The 17,542-nt window shown below is 45.9% G+C and overlaps 1 protein-coding gene across 9 annotated transcripts in view; it reads left to right on the plus strand.

Annotated features, from left to right (window-relative positions):
- The first annotated feature begins 201 nt into the window (after positions 1-201).
- Positions 202-17,542, plus strand: part of rgs3a (regulator of G protein signaling 3a) — a 257,200-nt gene continuing 239,859 nt past the window's right edge. For 3 of the 9 annotated variants that reach the window (XM_067969632.1, XM_067969624.1, XM_067969629.1), the window contains exons 1-2: positions 15,948-16,185; positions 16,690-16,756. The gene's annotated coding sequence lies outside the window, so the exon portion shown is untranslated. Of the gene's footprint in view, positions 220-9,338; positions 9,547-15,947; positions 16,186-16,689; positions 16,757-17,241; positions 17,396-17,542 lie in introns of those variants that run through there. The other 6 variants (XM_067969627.1, XM_067969631.1, XM_067969626.1 and 3 more) reach the window with 4 other exon arrangements.

The raw sequence follows: 17,542 nt of genomic DNA on the forward strand, positions 1-17,542 counted from the left end.
GGTTGCTCCCAGATTTAGTGATGCCTCACTCCAGGTGCTACTGGATGGGGTGAGGAAGAGGAGGGATATATTCTACCCGGCGGATGGGAGGAAGTGGCCTGCCCCTGCCACCAAGAAGGCTGGCTCGAGCTGGCAGAGGAGGTCACCAGCAGCAGCAACGTCTCCCGCACCTGGATACAGTGCAGGAAGTGCTTCAATGACCTAACTCGGTCAGCCAAAGTGAGTACACTTACTCATTCTCCTACACTCCGTCTTCCACATCACCACCCTCACCCCCCAACTCATTCTACACTGCCAACACTACTCTATCACATCACTCCTCACACCCACTCAAAGCTCATCCTCAACTTACCTGCACTTACTCACCACTTCCTCACCTCCCCAGTACTCATCCCACCACTGCCACTCAACTCAATACTCATACAATCTCATGGCTCTGTCTCATACTTATCCTCTGATGCATCTCTTTCATGGTCAGCCTCACCCAAACCAATGCATTCAGCGGTTGGCCACGTCACCATCACTCACTCACGCCTCTCTACTTTCTCCCCTGACAGGAGAAGCAAGCCCAGAATGCACGGGAGAGGGCGAGGACCGGAGGGGGGCAGCAACGTCTCGTGGTCCTCACAAACGCGGTGCAGGAGGCTCTGGAATTGAGCCGCATCCTTGAGTGCCTGTCCGTCGGGGACGCCGAGACTGGCACCCGCCAAGTGCTGGTGACAGAACTTTAACATTCAGCACACACAATAGCAATTGATGTTAACGTGCCTTGCCATCTTCAGCACCTCAACATCTGTCATCATGCTTAATACTGCTTTCTGTTCTCTTACAGGGCCTTCAGCCACTGCCATGACGGGGAAGGGCGATTCCTCAGAGGACCTGCTGGCCTCTGAGGGGGAACCGTCATATCTGAGCGAGCCATCCACCAGCGCAGATACACACACCTCGGTCGGTTCACGTCCTCAGATAGTTGAGCCCGTGCAGACACTGGTGGCAGGGGCAACTGTGGAGAATCCGCGTCGGTGGGAACACTCTTCTCCAGGCTCTGCTCAGCTGGACACAGATGCTGAACCCTGGCGGCCATTCATGAAAAGGAGAATGATCGAGAGGCAACAGCACATTTGCGAGGTGCTGGAACAGGTGCTACGCGCACTCTCTCCAATCGCGCAGAGGATTGAGGAGTCCAACTCCTGCATAACTGGAATGGTGGAGATACTGTCACAGGGACGTGGCGGCATCTCTGAGATAGTGTTGTGGGTAGGTGCGGGAACGTCTGCGATGGAGGGAAGGTGAGCCTCCGTGGAGCTTCAAGCACGGCTCACCAATGAGTCCATTGAGGCCCTGACAACGGCCCTTCGGATTCAGGGTGAACAACATTCTGCCACCTTAATCAGGCAGGCAGATACTCTGGCACTGGCCTTACAAGGCTTCATACGTGTCCTCCAAACTGTTGTCCAGCAGAGTGGTAGGAGTGGTGTGGGCCTGGTCCAGGGGAGGGAAGATGGCGAAAGGGGACGTGGAAGTGGGGATGCCACTCAAAGCGCTCCCACGTCACACCCGTTGCCGCCCCCCCCCCCCACCAACCCAACCAGTACCCACAATGCTGCCTCCTCTCCAGGTGTAAACAATTTTACAACACCAAGTTATAGTCCAACAATTTTTATTTGAAATCTCCAAGCTTTCGGAGGCTTCCTCCTTCGTCAGGTAAATGTTCAGGAGCTCCAGGTGGCCGAGTCTGCCCCAGCACAGGTGCAGTTGGAGCAGTCTTCGGAGGGGCCCTCAAGGGCATCGAAACCGAGAGGGCCTAAGCCCAAAGCGGTCAGGGCATGAACATAAGCAACCTGCCACTACCTTTGCTGCAGCCACAGGGGATGCACCACGTCGGAGTAGTCATAAGTGAAAGGTGAAGGTTTTGTGAGCACAAAGGGGATGCACAAGGGTGTTTGACGGTTTGTCATGTTTTTTATTTATATTTGATTTTTGTTAATGGCACATTAAATATCATTATTGCCACCACTACTGCTCGGTCTTGGCCATTCTTGACTGGCTTGTGTGATAAGGCCCTTTCATGAGGTTCACCATGAACGCCCACACTTGAACGCCACCCATTGGGTCACTCTACAGTGGGTGTATGTGTTGTTGCAGGACTATTTTGTGCAGAGTGCGGTGGAGTGGCGGGGGTGCTGGTGTGGTCGCTGTTCTGTCCAGGTGGTGAGGACTGGACTCTTCACACTAATGTTACGAGAACCGTTTACATATCAGTGACTCCCTGGCTTCACGAGCAGCCAGGTGAGCCGCTGTTATAGAATCATAGAATCATAGAAGTTTACAACATGGAAACAGGCCCTTCGGCCCAACATGTCCATGTCGCCCAGTTTATACCACTAAGCTAGTCCCAATTGCCTGCACTTGGCCCATATCCCTCTATACCCATCTTACCCATGTAACTGTCCAAATGCTTTTTAAAAGACAAAATTGTACCTGCCTCTACTACTGCCTCTGGCAGCTCGTTCCAGACACTCACCACCCTTTGAGTGAAAAAATTGCCCCTCTGGACCCTTTTGTATCTCTCCCCTCTCACCTTAAATCTATGTCCCCTCGTTATAGACTCCCCTACCTTTGGGAAAAGATTTTGACTATCTACCTTATCTATGCCCCTCATTATTTTATAGACTTCTATAAGATCACCCCTTAACCTCCTACTCTCCAGGGAAAAAAGTCCCAGCCTATCCAACCTCTCCCTATAAGTCAAACCATCAAGTCCAGGTAGCATCCTAGTAAATCTTTTCTGCACTCTTTCTAGTTTAATAATATCCTTTCTATAATAGGGTGACCAGAACTGTACACAGTATTCCAAGTGTGGCCTTACTAATGTCTTGTACAACTTCAACAAGACATCCCAACTCCTGTATTCAATGTTCTGACCAATGAAACCAAGCATGCCGAATGCCTTCTTCACCACCCTATCCGCCTGTGACTCCACTTTCAAGGAGCTATGAACCTGTACTCCTAGATCTCTTTGTTCTATAACTCTCCCCAACGCCCTACCATTAACGGAGTAGGTCCTGGCCCGATTCGATCTACCAAAATGCATCACCTCACATTTATCTAAATTAAACTCCATCTGCCATTCATCGGCCCACTGGCCCAATTTATCAAGATCCTGTTGCAATCCTTGATAACCTTCTTCACTGTCCACAATGCCACCAATCTTGGTGTCATCTGCAAACTTACTAACCATTCCTCCTAAATTCTCATCCAAATCATTAATATAAATAACAAATAACAGCGGACCCAGCACCGATCCCTGAAGCACACCGCTGGTCACAGGCCTCCAGTCTGAAAAACAACCCCTCCTGTTCTGCCCATGGGTTGCTCCTCCTCCTCCTCCTCCTCCTCCTCCTCAGTGTGGGTGGAAGATGTGTATGGGGCCTCCTCCAGCGGCACCCCTCTCTGTTGTGCCATGTTGTGCAGGGCACAACTCTGATGCATATTGTGCATCCCCTTTGTGCTCACAAAACCTTCACCTTTCGCTTATGCCTACTCCTACCTGATGCATCCCCTGTGGCTGCAGCAGAGGTAGTGGCAGGTTGCTCATGTTCATGCTCTGACCGCTTTGGGCCTAGGCTCCCCCAGAATGATCATGGTGCATCTTGAGCAACCGTATAGCATGCTCAATTGTAGACCTAGTAGCGACGTGGCTGTCGTTATATCGACGCTGTTGCTTGGTGGTGGGGTTCCCCAGAGGTGTCATGAGCTACGTGTGCAGGTGGTATGCCTTGTCTCCGAGGAGCCAGCCTTTGCGGGTGTTCGGTGCTTGGAAGAGGGGAGGGATGTTGGAATCCCGGAGGATGAAGGAATTGTGGCAACTGCCAGGGTATCTGGCGTACACGTGAAGGAATCTCTTGCGGTGGTCACAGATGAGCTGAGAGTTGATGGAGTGATAGCCCTTCCTGTTGATGAACAGTCCTGGCTCATGTGGAGGTGCTCATATTGCTATATGGGTGCAATCGATTACACCCTGCACCCGTGGGAAGCCAGCCACAGCGTGTGATCCCACTGCCCTTTCCGTCTGGCTGAGGTCATCCATGGGGAAGTTGAAGTCGTACGAGGCCCTGCGAAACAAGCAGCCGGTGACCTGCCTTATGCATTTGTGTGCAGACGACTGAGAGACCATGGCGATGTCCCCGGTGGCACCCTGGAATGATCTGGAGGCGAAGAAGTTGAGGGCTGTGGTGACTCTGACAGCAACGGGTAAGGAGATGCTGCTCAGGCCAGCTGGGAGCAGCTTGGCATGAAGGAGGCTGCAGATGTCCACGACTACCTGGCGACTGTCTCTGAGCCTCCGTATGCACTGCTGCTCAGAGAGGTCCAGGAAGCTGAGCCTCGGTCTGTGGACCCTGTTGCGAGGGTAGTGCCTCCTGCGACCTCGTTCTCTCTGTTGCCCTCTGTGCTGTTGTGCAGGTGCCTGTGGCGCAGCATTGTGTTGTGGAGCTGCACGTGACGGAGGTGGACGGCGTGCCTGGCAAGGCTGGTGATGTTGCTCGTCCTCGAATGAAGTGATGAATGCAGCCATGGCGCCCCCCCATCCTGACGGTGTGAGTTTGAGGGGGTCCGTAAAGTAGGTAAATGTGTTTGCACAGCAGAGGTTTGGGTATAAATTAAGAATTTTGAGTCGAAACACAAAGATCTTGCAGCCAAAGCTTTGTCTGAAGTGACAGAGTACCCTGCTGCAATAAAGGAGGTTTTCCCCCCACCTGTCAAATAATCCTTTGCATCACCCACTGGCTGCTGGCTGAAACACGTCTGCTACAACAGGGAGCGTTTCCCACAGCACTGCCAAAATCTCCACTCAATGAGGTCTCTCAAATACCTCAACTATCTTCCTAACAATGCAAAGCAGCATCCTGCCGGCTTTAATTGCCGGTGGGAGTCCCACATTTGGGAGCTGCGTGCGCAACCGAACGCGTCACTGGGGAACCCGATAATCTGGGATTCCGCCATTTTACGAGCCCCAACGCACCCACTCCGCCATCCGAAAATCAGCCCCTAAGTTTCAATAATCACTGAGATATCACATAGGTCAGATACAGCGTGCAACTCGCTTTATACAGGGCCAATAGTACATCATAACGCCAATCTCAGAAAAGTGTGTCCCAAACATATTTAGTGTTCCCATTCATTGTGGGATATCTCTCGGTGAGTCTTTCAGTTAGTGGAGAATTCTGGGGAGTTTTATGCTGTAGACTCACACCAACCTGGAACAAACCTGAGACACTTACAGGTGTCAAAGAGAAAAGGCTTTCATTCCAGCTGACCGGACTGGATTTCCAATTCATTGTGTCATTCCATCTATTGGAGTGACACTTTTAATAAATGCTTTCTGAGCAAGTTGTAGTGTTGTGTATTTTATTTCTTTCCTGTTCATTGCTTTTTGCTGGCAGGTATTTTTGTCCGGGTAAAGCATCGAATAAACAGGAAATTTACTTTGTTGGCCTGATACTAATTTTGCATTGGGACTCAGCTGGTTAGAGACATACTTCTGTGGAAAAAGATTAATCTTTTTTTCTCACTATGTAGGATGTATCTTGATGATAAATAATGTGAACCTTGTATTCAATTAGGAGTGAAATCACTCAGTCCAACTCACTCACTCAGTCTGGAAGATGCATGAGAGCATTTTATGGGATGCAATCAATGTTCAGCTAATGTGCATTGAGCCGGTTAGAGGTAATTGGCATGATTTTATGGCTAACCGATCGTGCTTCACAGATTTATTGGAATTCTTTGAGGGGGTAACTAAATTAGTCGTTAAGGACTACTCTGAATATAATTTACTTGGATTTTCATAGATGTTTAATAAAGTTTGTGACGTGCATCACTTTGGCTCGCTTCTCCTGTGCCTGTATGGCCACCTGTGATGTCCAACAGGGCTCCATTCTAGACTCCATCCTCGTCATCATTTGAGTGCTGTCCCTCAGTGATATCATCTGTCAGCATGTGTTCAACTTCCATGTATACACCGATGATACTTCGCTTTACCTCTCTGCAAAGTCCACCAACCCCACAGCTGTTGCCACTCTCTTCCACTGCCTGTCCAACATTAAGAACCTGATGAGCCATAATTTGTTCCTACTCAATGTTGGCAAAACCAAAACCATCCTCTTTGGCTTTCACAAATAGTTATTTATCTCAAGCTGCTATTTTTTTTCACCTTCCTAATTTCCACTTTAGGCTGAGCTCAGGGCTACGGAACTTCATTGTACTGCTTGACCCAAACAAATCTTCCTTTTCCACTTTGAAAAAGACTGCTTCTTAATGCCTGGGAGTCTCCATAGAATATAAAGAGGCAGCTGTCTGGCTGCTGGCAGGTGAAGATTGGGCAAGCTGGAGGCCACCGGTACTTCGGTAAGTTGTGGGGGTGGGGGTTTTGGCAGGGTTCCGTAGGTGGGAAGGGGGGGAAGCTTGGGGTGGCAGAGGCCCAGATTTTCCTTGTGAGGCCCGGTGGAGCACTCCTGCTCATTCCTAATCTGAAGGCCAAGGCTGTAAAGCATTTTCGGACATCCTGAGGTCGTGAAAAGCGCTATATAAATGCAAGTCTTCTTTCTTTAACTGGCCTTGAGGAAATGAACCTTTAGCTTGTTGGGTTAGAATTGATAGAGTTCTTTGCATCCAATTGGAGAGGCTGGTACCAAGAGACCAGTCTCTCGGATGGTACCCATCACTGTTGCTTTTTCTTTTTCCTCATAATCTTTTGCTTACTGAGGTTCTCTGTCAATTACAAACTTAGCATGTTCCACAAAATCATACCATGGTATGTCTTGATAGACTTATTGAATCCAGTTTCTCCAACTTGCCGTGGTGGGACTTGAATTTATGACTTATGGGGCTTTAATCCAGTACTATAACCACGACACTACCCTACCCATTTGAGCTAGATTGAGAATTAGACGAGGAGGAGGGGACACTCACAGTTACGAAGAGGAACCACAAGGTTAAAATCTAGGGCTGTCAATTAATCGCGGTTAACTTCTGCGATCAATGCATTAATTTTTTTAACGTGCGTTAATTGCAGAAGTTGAATTGAATTTTACCCCAAGAGGTGCAGCTGGTGTAATGTCACGTCAGCGGGACTAGAATGCACCGTAATAGCTCATCACTCGATTGGATTCCGGAATAAAACAGCCCAAGGAAGGAACGGATTTTCACCACTCTGCCTTCCGTGTGTGGCCAGATTGCTATAAACCATAATGTTCTGTTGGGGGGAAGTGGGGTGGGGTGGGGTGGGGGTACGCGGGTGCGCGCTGGTCCCTTTAGTGAAATCCCAAGAAGCTCGGATTCAGATACTGAGAAACTGAGGAGCAAACGTACCAAGTAAAAATTTTATCTCCAATCCGGCTGAAAGATCATCTGCTCGTTGATCACCTTCATAATCAGTAATCATCCCATCAGTTCATTTGTAGAGCTCTAGAAGGCGAGTCCACTGTAACCACAATTGGCCATTGTATAATAATCACAAATCCCTTTTTAAGTGTACAGTGAAATAGGTTTACGGCATGCCACACACAACGAAGTGCACAAACACTCAACACCCAATGCTTACCAATTTTCCTTTTTAATTTGCACTTTCGGATATGATGACTAAAGTTTTTGATCTCTTCACAATAAATAGTTCAGTTTAAATATGCAATTAAAACCAAGATTAACTGAGATTAAAATTTTTAATCACAGTTCATTTTTTTAATGGCTTGACAGCCTCATTAATAACACTAATTGACGATATGCCAAACATTGGGAATGTATCATCTGACATATTTCCTGTTATTAACACCTTTGCAGCGCTGGGTGTCAGGAACATTATTGCATTCCTGCTATCTAGCATTGCTAAGGCAGCGGAGAAAGGTTTAAAAATTAAAGGCTATGTTGCCTGGTGCAGCTGATTGCAAAGCAATTAATTGCATTGTACAAAGCAAGATAATTGAAAAATTGAGACAAGGTCTTCAGCTGGAACCGGTGGCCATGCTGGAATGTGCTAGGTACTGTTGCCATTTTCCAACACCATCCCCCACTTGAGGTGGACAGTCTGGCAGCAGTGGATGTACTGCTGGGAGCCCACAGCAAAATACTTAGAAGGCTGACCCTGGGAGATCAACGAGGGTCTTGTTGAGGAAAAACAGGGTGCCAGCAAAGCCTGCTCTGCCACCAATGCAGTGGGATTCTTGCTGGATAGGAAAATCTAGGCCAGTAAATGTAATATTTGTTTGTGATTGGCAGGGGAAAAAAAGATCCGGCATTCCTCGTAATTTTTCTATCTTTTTGTTAACTCTTGCCTTTCGAATGGCCTCCTTTGTGGTAGTAATACATTTTGAACAAGAGCTATATTCTTCACATCATGCTGTTCCATCACACCTCTGGTAAAAAAAACACTGATGTGCCTTGGTGTAGTTCATCCAGCAACAACTAGTTAGACTTGCATATAAAGGGTAACCAAGCTTGAATGACAGTCAAGGTTGTGCTTTGAAACTAGACCCATTGAATGAGTCTGCCACTCGATCCATGTTGTGTCTCATCAAAGTTAATTTGTAGATTGGATACAGTGCATATCAGGACGTGGATTATGTATTAGTGGTTTGGCAGGACAAAAACATCTTTCACAAGTTATTTGTAGGATTTTGTTGTTTAAAGTTTTGATTTTTTTGTGGATGAAGACAGGTTCCACAAACTTTGCAGCATTAAGTCCAGCATGAAAAGCCACTTTTGTGTTTGCTGTGATTTTCTTGGTGTTTGATGTTTGTATGATTTTATTAAGCTAGCTGCAGAGAATTGAAGCTCAACAATGTGCATATTACTGAATCCGTCTGAGCAATAAATGTGTTAGCATTTCTGACGCAGCCAGATTCCTTATTTGGTTATAGTGAAGTTTGTGCCTGAAAATTGTTTGGAAATATTTTGAAGATAGAAATTAAATCAACTTTGTTTTGTTTTGTATTTTGGAAGTTCTGTGTTATTGCTGATTAACAGGTCGTTAAAGCCAGTTTATTTTCAATCCATTCGAGTGCCTGGATTTTCCTAACATTTACTGCCCATTTTTCGATGGTTTCTGAGCGTATTCAAATGAAATGTTCATGATGGAAATTCATCATCTGATGTATTTTCTGCCAATCGTATCTTCGAAATGTTGGGTATAAAGAGGGAGGGTGGTTTCAAATTTCAGGGGCAGCAGAGCCTAATGCAATTGAATGTTGATTGCGCTATGCAGAGTGGGAAAATTAACAAAAAAAATGTTTGTTTTTTTCTTCGAACTGCTTCGCTAGCTACAGTATGCTTTGGCAAGAGCCGCGGTGATCTTGTCTCTTCCCCCCCACCCCCAGGGCGGAAGATCTGGTGGGATCCAAATACCACTAGGAGCCCACCACAAATGTTATAGTTATCCTGACTCTGGATGATCCATCAGGGTCAGGGAAGAAGGAGACAAACGATGACAAAGGTTGCATTGCTTTTGGATTCCGCTCTGGATCAGAAAGTCGAGGCCAATAAATCCAAAAGGTAACCTAGTAAGATTATATGACTTTTATTGCCTTTGGTGAAGAAATTTTGGGGTAACTTTCAACTTTGCCAAGGGCATTAAACTAGCGGTATTGGACCAGCCGCCAATTATACACGCCATCCGATTTTCCTTTCTATTGACTTCAATGGGAAGGAAAATCAGGCGGGACATATATCAGGCGGCCCATCCGATACCACCAATTTTACACCCCCACTGAAGTTGAAAGCTACCCCCATAAAAATGAAAATATAAGGTAATAAGCATACTTTGAAAATCTGTTTCATCTGACTTTAGAGTTAATACATGCGTGGCAGCTAAGAGGAAAACTCCTGTGTTTGCACATATTTAGGTCCAAAGGGTCAAAAAGTCAGGAAATGGATGGTTGATTTCTTTAACTCTTTTCAATTTAAATAGCTGTTTGTCAGATTGCTTTGCAAGGAATTGCAAACTATTTAGTAGCTGTTTGCAACATTTTAAATCTGGCAATGCGAGGTTATAGCAAGAAATGGAAATAAACTTTGCATGTATCCCAACCTAGAAAAATAGCAGAAGCTGACTGAAAATTTAAAAAAAGATGGCACAATCCCCAAAAAATTGACAAGTCAAGAACACCCCACAACTAAATCTAAAATAAGCGAAAACAAGCAGTTACAGGGGTTTTGGATCTTAAACTGTAGGTATACCTAACATTCCTTCACTTGTAATGGATGAAAATAAGTCATTGACAACCTGAAAGGGGAAATCCAAATGTTGAAGGCACAGAATTAGTGATTCACTTCTTGCGAGGGGAGTTGCTGAGGGCATGCCCCACTGGATAATTTTTATATTCAAAAATGATGAATTCTAGGATAATAAATAAATGATGAGCTTGCATTTATGAAATCTTTCACATCATTAGGATGTCCCAAAGCACTTAGTCGACCAATGAATTGCTTTTGAAGTGTAACCATTTGATTTGTAAGCAAATGTAGCAGCCAATTTGCCCATACAAGGGTCCCACAAACAGGAATGAGATAAATGACCAGTTAACCTGTTTTGATGGTCTTGATTGAGGGAGGAATGTTAACCAGGACACATTGAACTTGTTTTTCTTTGAAGAAGTGCCCTGGGATCTTTTATGCCCACCTAAACAGACAAATGGGTATCGTTCAGCATCTCATCTGAAAGATGGCACCTCCGACAATGTAGAACTCCTTCAATATTGCACTGAAGTGTAAACCCGAGTTATGTGCTGAAGTTATGGAGTAGAGGTTAAACCCACAATCTTCTGACTCAGAGATGAGAGTGCTACTGCTGACTAACACTCAATTTTAAGCATTTAGATATTTATAATTGTTAGATTCTTAACCATAAAAAAGGAAAAACAAAGTGACATTTGTATTTTTGACGGACCATGCAGACGATTACTTTCCCCAAAATTACCTGAGCGTCACTCTCCCACATTCATGCCCTCTGGATCTTGTTCAGTCAGTGCTCCCCATCCAACTCCTCATCATTTTACAGAGCTGCTCCTCCACCAATTCTCCCAGTTCATACTCGCATTCTTCTCCCTCTTCCTCCTCAAGCCACCCTGCTACTTTTCTCCCAATCCAACCCAGTTCAGACTTCTTCTACCCCCTATTTATAGTGACACTCTTCTTCCCACCCATTTCCAGCTTTTCCCCCCTCAAACCTGACACTATTGGCATGATTTTAAAATGTCGGCGGGATGGCAGCGGGGGAGGGGGGCGTCAGTGGGCGCGCGGGTAACCCGAATAGTAAAACCTTACTGTTCCCCACATGATTGCGACTTGATTGGTGGCCGTTAACCTTGTTTCCGGGTTTGCTGTCCGAAAGCTGCGCAGCGGGCAGACTGTGCACCCGCATCACCTGCTGTCAGCTGGAGCGTCTGGATTTAAAGGACCATTGCACCAATGCATGCGCAAGGGCGAGGACTGGAGGGGGGGCCACAACAAATAGTCGAGACTGGCACCTCACAAACGTCTGGTGACACAACTTTAACATGCATCACCCACAACATGAATTGATGTTCAGAATGATTGGCATGTTGAACACCTCAGCATACTCATTGCAACAATACACATCTGTGATGATGCTTAATATTGCCTTCTGTGCTCTTCCAGGCCCTTCAACGACCGCAGTGACGGGAGAGGGTGATTCCTCAGAGGAGCTCCTGGCCTCTTAGGGCGCACCGTCACATCTTAGCGAGCCATTCACCAGCGCAGATACTTACACCTCAGTGGGTCCTATTAGTCAGTTAGTTGGGTTGGCACCTGGTGAGTCACCACACACAAGTGAGCACGAGCAGACACTGGTGGCAGGGGCAGCTGTGGAGAGTCTGCGTCGGTGGGTGCACTCCTCTCCAGGCTGTGCTCAGCTGGTTGCAGATGCTGAACCCCGGAGGCCATCCTTTAAAAGGAGAATGATCGAGGGGCAGCAGCACATTTGCTAGGTCCTGGAATAGGTGCCATGCACACTCCACAGTAGTGCAGAGGATGGAGGAGCCCATCTCCTGCATGAGTGGAATGGTGGCACAGGTACATGCGGGAATGTCTGCGATGGAGAGAAGGATAGCCTCCATTGAGCTTCAAGCACAGCCTGCAGATGAGCCCATTCAGGCCCTTACAACGGCCGTTCGGACTCACGGTGAAGAACATTCTGTCATTTAAACAGGCAGACAGAAACTTTACCACAAGGTTTCCAAGGCATCATACATGTCCTCCAAACTGTTGTCCAGCAGGGTGGTAGGAGTGATGTGGGCCTGGCCCAGGAGAGGGATGATGGCGAAAGGGGACATGGAAGTTGGGACGCCACTCAAAGTGCTCCCACATCTCACACACTGCCCCCCTCTCAACCATTACCCACAATGCCGCCACCTCTCCTGGTGGCAGGGTCTGCCCCTGCACAGGTGTCGGTGGAGCAGCCTTTGGCAGGGCCCTCACAGTCTCCAAAACCCAGAGGGCGTAGGCCGAAAACATCTTGGCAGTCAGGGTATGAACATGAGCAACCTGCCACGAACTCTGCTGCAGCCACAGGGGATGCACCACGTAGAAGTAGTAGGAAGAGAAAGTCTAAGGTTTTGTGATCACGAAGGGTATGCACAAGGGTGTTTGACAGATCTGTGTTTTTCATTTATATTTGTTTTTTGTTAAATTCACATTAAATGTTACCATTCTCACCACTACTGCCACGTCTTGCACATTCTTGACTGCCTTTTGTGATAGCGCCCTTTCACGTGCTTCATCATGAACGGTGAGACTTGATGCCAACCAGTGGTGTGTTCACAGTGGGTGTATGTGTAGTTGTTGGACTGTTTTGTGTGGTGGGGGTGGGGGGGTTGGTGGCTGATGTTAGCGCTGCTTTTTCAATGTGGTCTGAGGACTGGACTATCCTCACTTTCCATATGTTCTTATGAGATTCATTCAAATATTAGTGACTCCCTGGCCTCACGAGCAGCCAGGTGAAACGCTGCTCTGCCGATGGGTTCCTCCCTTCTTTCTCCTCCTTTTCCTCCTCAATGTTGATGGCAGATATGGATGCTGGATGAGGGCATGGGGGCCTCATCAACTGGTAACCCTCTCTTGCGCCATGTTGTGCAGGACACCTCAGACGACCCACTCTCGCTGGTATATATATTGAAGCACTCCCCCAGACCGACCCAGGCACCGAAATCGCATCTTCAGCAGTCCTATTGCATGTTCAGTGACAGACCTGGTGACGATGTGACTGTCATTGTATCGACACTGTTCCTCGCTGATGGGGTTCCTCAGAGGTGTCATGAGCCAGGTGTACAGGGGGTATCCCTTGTCTCTGAGGAGCCAGCCCTTTAGGCTGTTTGGTGCGTGGAAGAGGGGCGGGATGTTGGATTCCCTCAGAATGAATGAATCTTGGCAGCTGCCAGAGAATCTGCCACACACGTGAGGAAATCGTTCCCTGTGGTCGCAAACGAGCTGCGCTTTGCTGGAGTGATATCCCTTTCTGTTGATGAATAGCCCTGGCTGGTTTGGAGGTGCTCGGATTGCTATATGCGTGCAATCGATTGCACCTGTGCCCATGGGAAGCCAGCCACAGAGTGGAAACCCAACGCCCTCTCCGTCTTGCTGAGGTCGTCCATGGGGAAGTTGACGTATTGTGACGCCCTGCAAAACAAACCATCGGTGACCTGTCTTACGCATTTGTGGGCAGACAACTGAGAGAACCCGCGATGTCCCCAGTGGTGCCCTGGAATGATCCGGAGGCGAAGAAGTTGAGGGCAGTGGTCACTTTAACTGCGACGGTCAGTGCGATGCCACCAGGCCTAGCCGGGAGCAGCTCGGCATGAAGGAGGCTGCAGATGTCTGTGACCACCTGGCGATTCACTCTTAGCCTTCGTAGGCACTGCTTCTCAGAAAGGTCCAGGAAGCTAAGCCTCGGTCTGTAGACCCTCTCATGAGTCACTGCGAAGTCGATCCCTCTGTTGTTCCCCTCTCTGCCCTTGTGCAGGTTCTTGTAGTGCATCTCTGTGTGTTGGAGCTGCAAGTGATGGAAGTGCATGCCATGCCTGGCGAGGATGGTGATGATCCTCCTCCTCCTTATGTACTGGTGAATGCAGCCATTGCGCTCCCCATCCTGATGATGTTAGTTTGAGGGGGTCCAAAAAGTAGGAAAACATGTGTAAACGAAGAATTCTGAGTGTAAACCAAGAATTTCAAGTCTAACACAAAGATCTCCCAGCCAAAAGTTTGAGAGAACTGAGTGCCCTGCTGCAATAACTCACCTTTTATCCCCATCTGTCAAACAGGGATTGAAATGTCCAAATGGCTGCCTGCTGCAATCAGCTGAGTTTCCCATGCCGTGTTTCACACAGCACGGGAAACATGTTGGGGCAGCGTTGAAATCACTTTCCATCATTGTTAATTACATTTATGTACATTTCAAGTACTTTAAGTGGTGAAAGCCAGCGGGACTTCCAGGTTCAGGAACGGTGCACGCACCCCAGATGGCTTGGAATTGTGCGCGTTTTTCGGTCGGTTGGTGTCGGGATTCCTTTCCGCTCCAGAAAATCCCGATGTTCTTTGCCCCACCCCGCCCCCAATGCACCCGCACTTTGCTTTTAAAATCGTGCCCTATCTCTCTCCCCATTCCCGAGTTCATTCTGTTACTCTCCTTCCCCACTCCTTCTCAGTTAATGGTGCTTATCTTCCTCTGCCACCCAAAGCACTGCTCTCAGCTTCTCCCCTCTTCCCCCCCCCAGGATAATGTTCCCAGTTTTTGCCCTGTTACCTTTCTCCTTCATTTACCCGTTCCCTTTCCCCTTCATTTGTCCCCTCCTTATTATCCATTTTCCCCTTTCCTTCTGCCCCTCAATGATGCTCTTACTCAAGTCCTGCTGCTTGAAGTGATTCTGGCAGTACATGTAGGTGGGAGCTCTGTTCTTAAGAGACTTCCCACCGACATTTTGCAGGGGCCAAAACCAGCTCCATTAATGGCAGGAACAGTGCTAAGCTCGAAGATGCCCAGTACATGCTGACTTTTATTACCACATGCAGACCAGCCACCAAAACTTTATTGACATGAAATGCTGATAGCTGGCAGGTATGACTTTGAGATGACTAATTAAATGTTACGAATGTAAGTATTTCTGACGACAGAGAATAGTACATAATTAAACTTTCTTTGCATAACTAAAATGCTTTTTATTAAAGTAATTAGTATGGCTAGGGAGACTACCGCATGGGGCCATTTTCACCTTCACTGCTTGGGCGATAACCCGGCGGAGCAGATTGCCTACCTGCTGTAGAACAAGCCCAATTTTGATTTCCTTTGAAATCAATGGAAATGAAAATCGAGCAGGTTCAATAATGGCCGGGCGATATCCTCTTCCAGGTTACCGTCCAAGCAGTGAAGGTGAAAATTACCCCAATGTTATTGGTTCAATTTAGCAAGCCTGCCTCTGGAACTATCAACTGACTTCTACTGCACTATTGTGGTAGTAGAATAAATTATGTTTTGAGAAATTCTGGAATATATGTCAAGAACATAAAGCATTCATGGTTGGTAGTCAAATCCTTTTTTTGATTCACTATGTTTCTTCCCTTTGAACAAATACTTAAATTCATTCTTAACCATTAAGTAATATTGTTTAATGGTACAAAATAGTAATGAATGACTGGATGTTTCTTGTGTGATATATTAGTATCTTAGCTGTTGAAAATCTCGGTTTGAATGTGTGGACTGTTAACAGGACACTATCCAGAGGAAGTGGTGCATCTGGTACTCCCCAGGCACCTTTTTTAGTAAGATGTGCTTGCAGAGTCTATATTTGTTTAAGTAACTTCTGTTTAAGAAAGAGGCCTGTGATTGGTCTGCTGGGTGGAGGTTGAATGCCAGATGGCTGAAAGCTAATGCATGTTTATCCACTGAAGCTAAGCAGTGTGAGTGGTGAAAAGCGGGAGAGCATAGACTTCTGTTAGGTGACTTTTTTGAACGACAGATACATAAACTTGCAAACGGGGAGAAGAGAGGATTGAATTCTGAGCCAGTCTAACAGATTTCAATGCTTTAAAATACAAAGATACTGAAAGTCTCAAGAACAGGCTATAAATCTTAGAAACACTTCGACAAAGAACTTGTTTTGTGCTGGAGGGAGACTAAAGAACGTGAGTAATCTCTTTGGTCTAATAAATTGGCGGTCTATTCATGAATAAAATTCATCAGCTAAATAATTGCATTAGAATGCAAATTTGAAATAGCAGTTGGAAAACAATTTTGTCGTGTTGGCATTGTTTATATTTGTAGATTGATGTTTATAGATTGCCTCAATCTTAAATTAGTGCAAAGCAGTGACAAAGAGAAGTTAACATAAAGAATTTGGTTTCCTTCAGACAAATATTTAGTCTGTTTGGTGCAGTGCTGATCACTGCTTCTAAAGCTGGCAGTACTTTGCAGAAAAGTGTTTAAATTTTCTGACTGTTGCTGTTCTTCAGATTAACAGCAGGCAGCTGTGACAACCTGCAAGAGGAGTTCGCTTTGTCAATTGTAATTGTAGTAAAATGCTCCAGAATGAAAATTGAATTTATTATCCTATTTTGGGAGACATACTTATTAATTTAGAGCAATGAATACAGTACCCTATTTTTCCCATCTCTATTTTTATCCAATAGGTATCAATCAGTTGTAAAAAGTAACTGAGAATTATCGACCAAATGCTAGTTGCAGCGACATTACTTGGTAAGGTTTTGCAACAAACATTACCTTTCTGACTTGAGTTTCCTGGGCAGGTTTTGCCTGGTGTCATTGTATTTATAAGATTGTAGAAAAGCTTTTTTTTGACAAAACAGATATTTCAGCTAAAACATTCTACAAACACCATATTATGAATATTTGTGGATAGTTTAAAGAAGTGTAATGCGATGTAAAAAGATTTTAAATTTATTGAACATAAATCATTTGGAATGACTGGGGAAAGATTTAAGTGGAAACTCTTTCCATTTGTATTTTTCTTACAATATTCTGAAACATAATTACTTAATTGTGTACAGTTCCTTTTGATCTTTGTTACAGAATTCAATTGTCTGGTAGTCTTTCAAGTTCATTGGTTAGATGAATATTGAATGCATAATGAAAACATGATAGGAGAATGATATGCTGGCCCAATTCACATGCTGTGACCATCCTCCTTGTGTTCTTTTAATCTTTGTTTTCTCTTTATTCAGACTCAGTCATGTTTGGCTCTTCCCTGCCTCTTAATCAACAGAGGATGAAGAGGCACTTTTCATCCTTTGCCCGTGGGTTCTTGAGATAACTTTTCAGAAACACAAAAGTGAACACCAGATTATTAATAATCATGACTTTAACAGGGGGATTTAGGTATTTACTCTTTTAACTGTTTGTTCGGATGTAAACTCACAGGTAAAAGCCTTACCCCATTGTTTTAAGGAATTTTATATGTAAATTAGAACAGATATAACTAAGTTTTTTCCCAAAGTAGTTAGAGTGTGTTGGAAATCTTTTTAA

This window comes from Heptranchias perlo, chromosome 31 (assembly GCF_035084215.1).
Source record: "Heptranchias perlo isolate sHepPer1 chromosome 31, sHepPer1.hap1, whole genome shotgun sequence".
Taxonomy (NCBI): Eukaryota; Metazoa; Chordata; class Chondrichthyes; order Hexanchiformes; family Hexanchidae; genus Heptranchias; species Heptranchias perlo.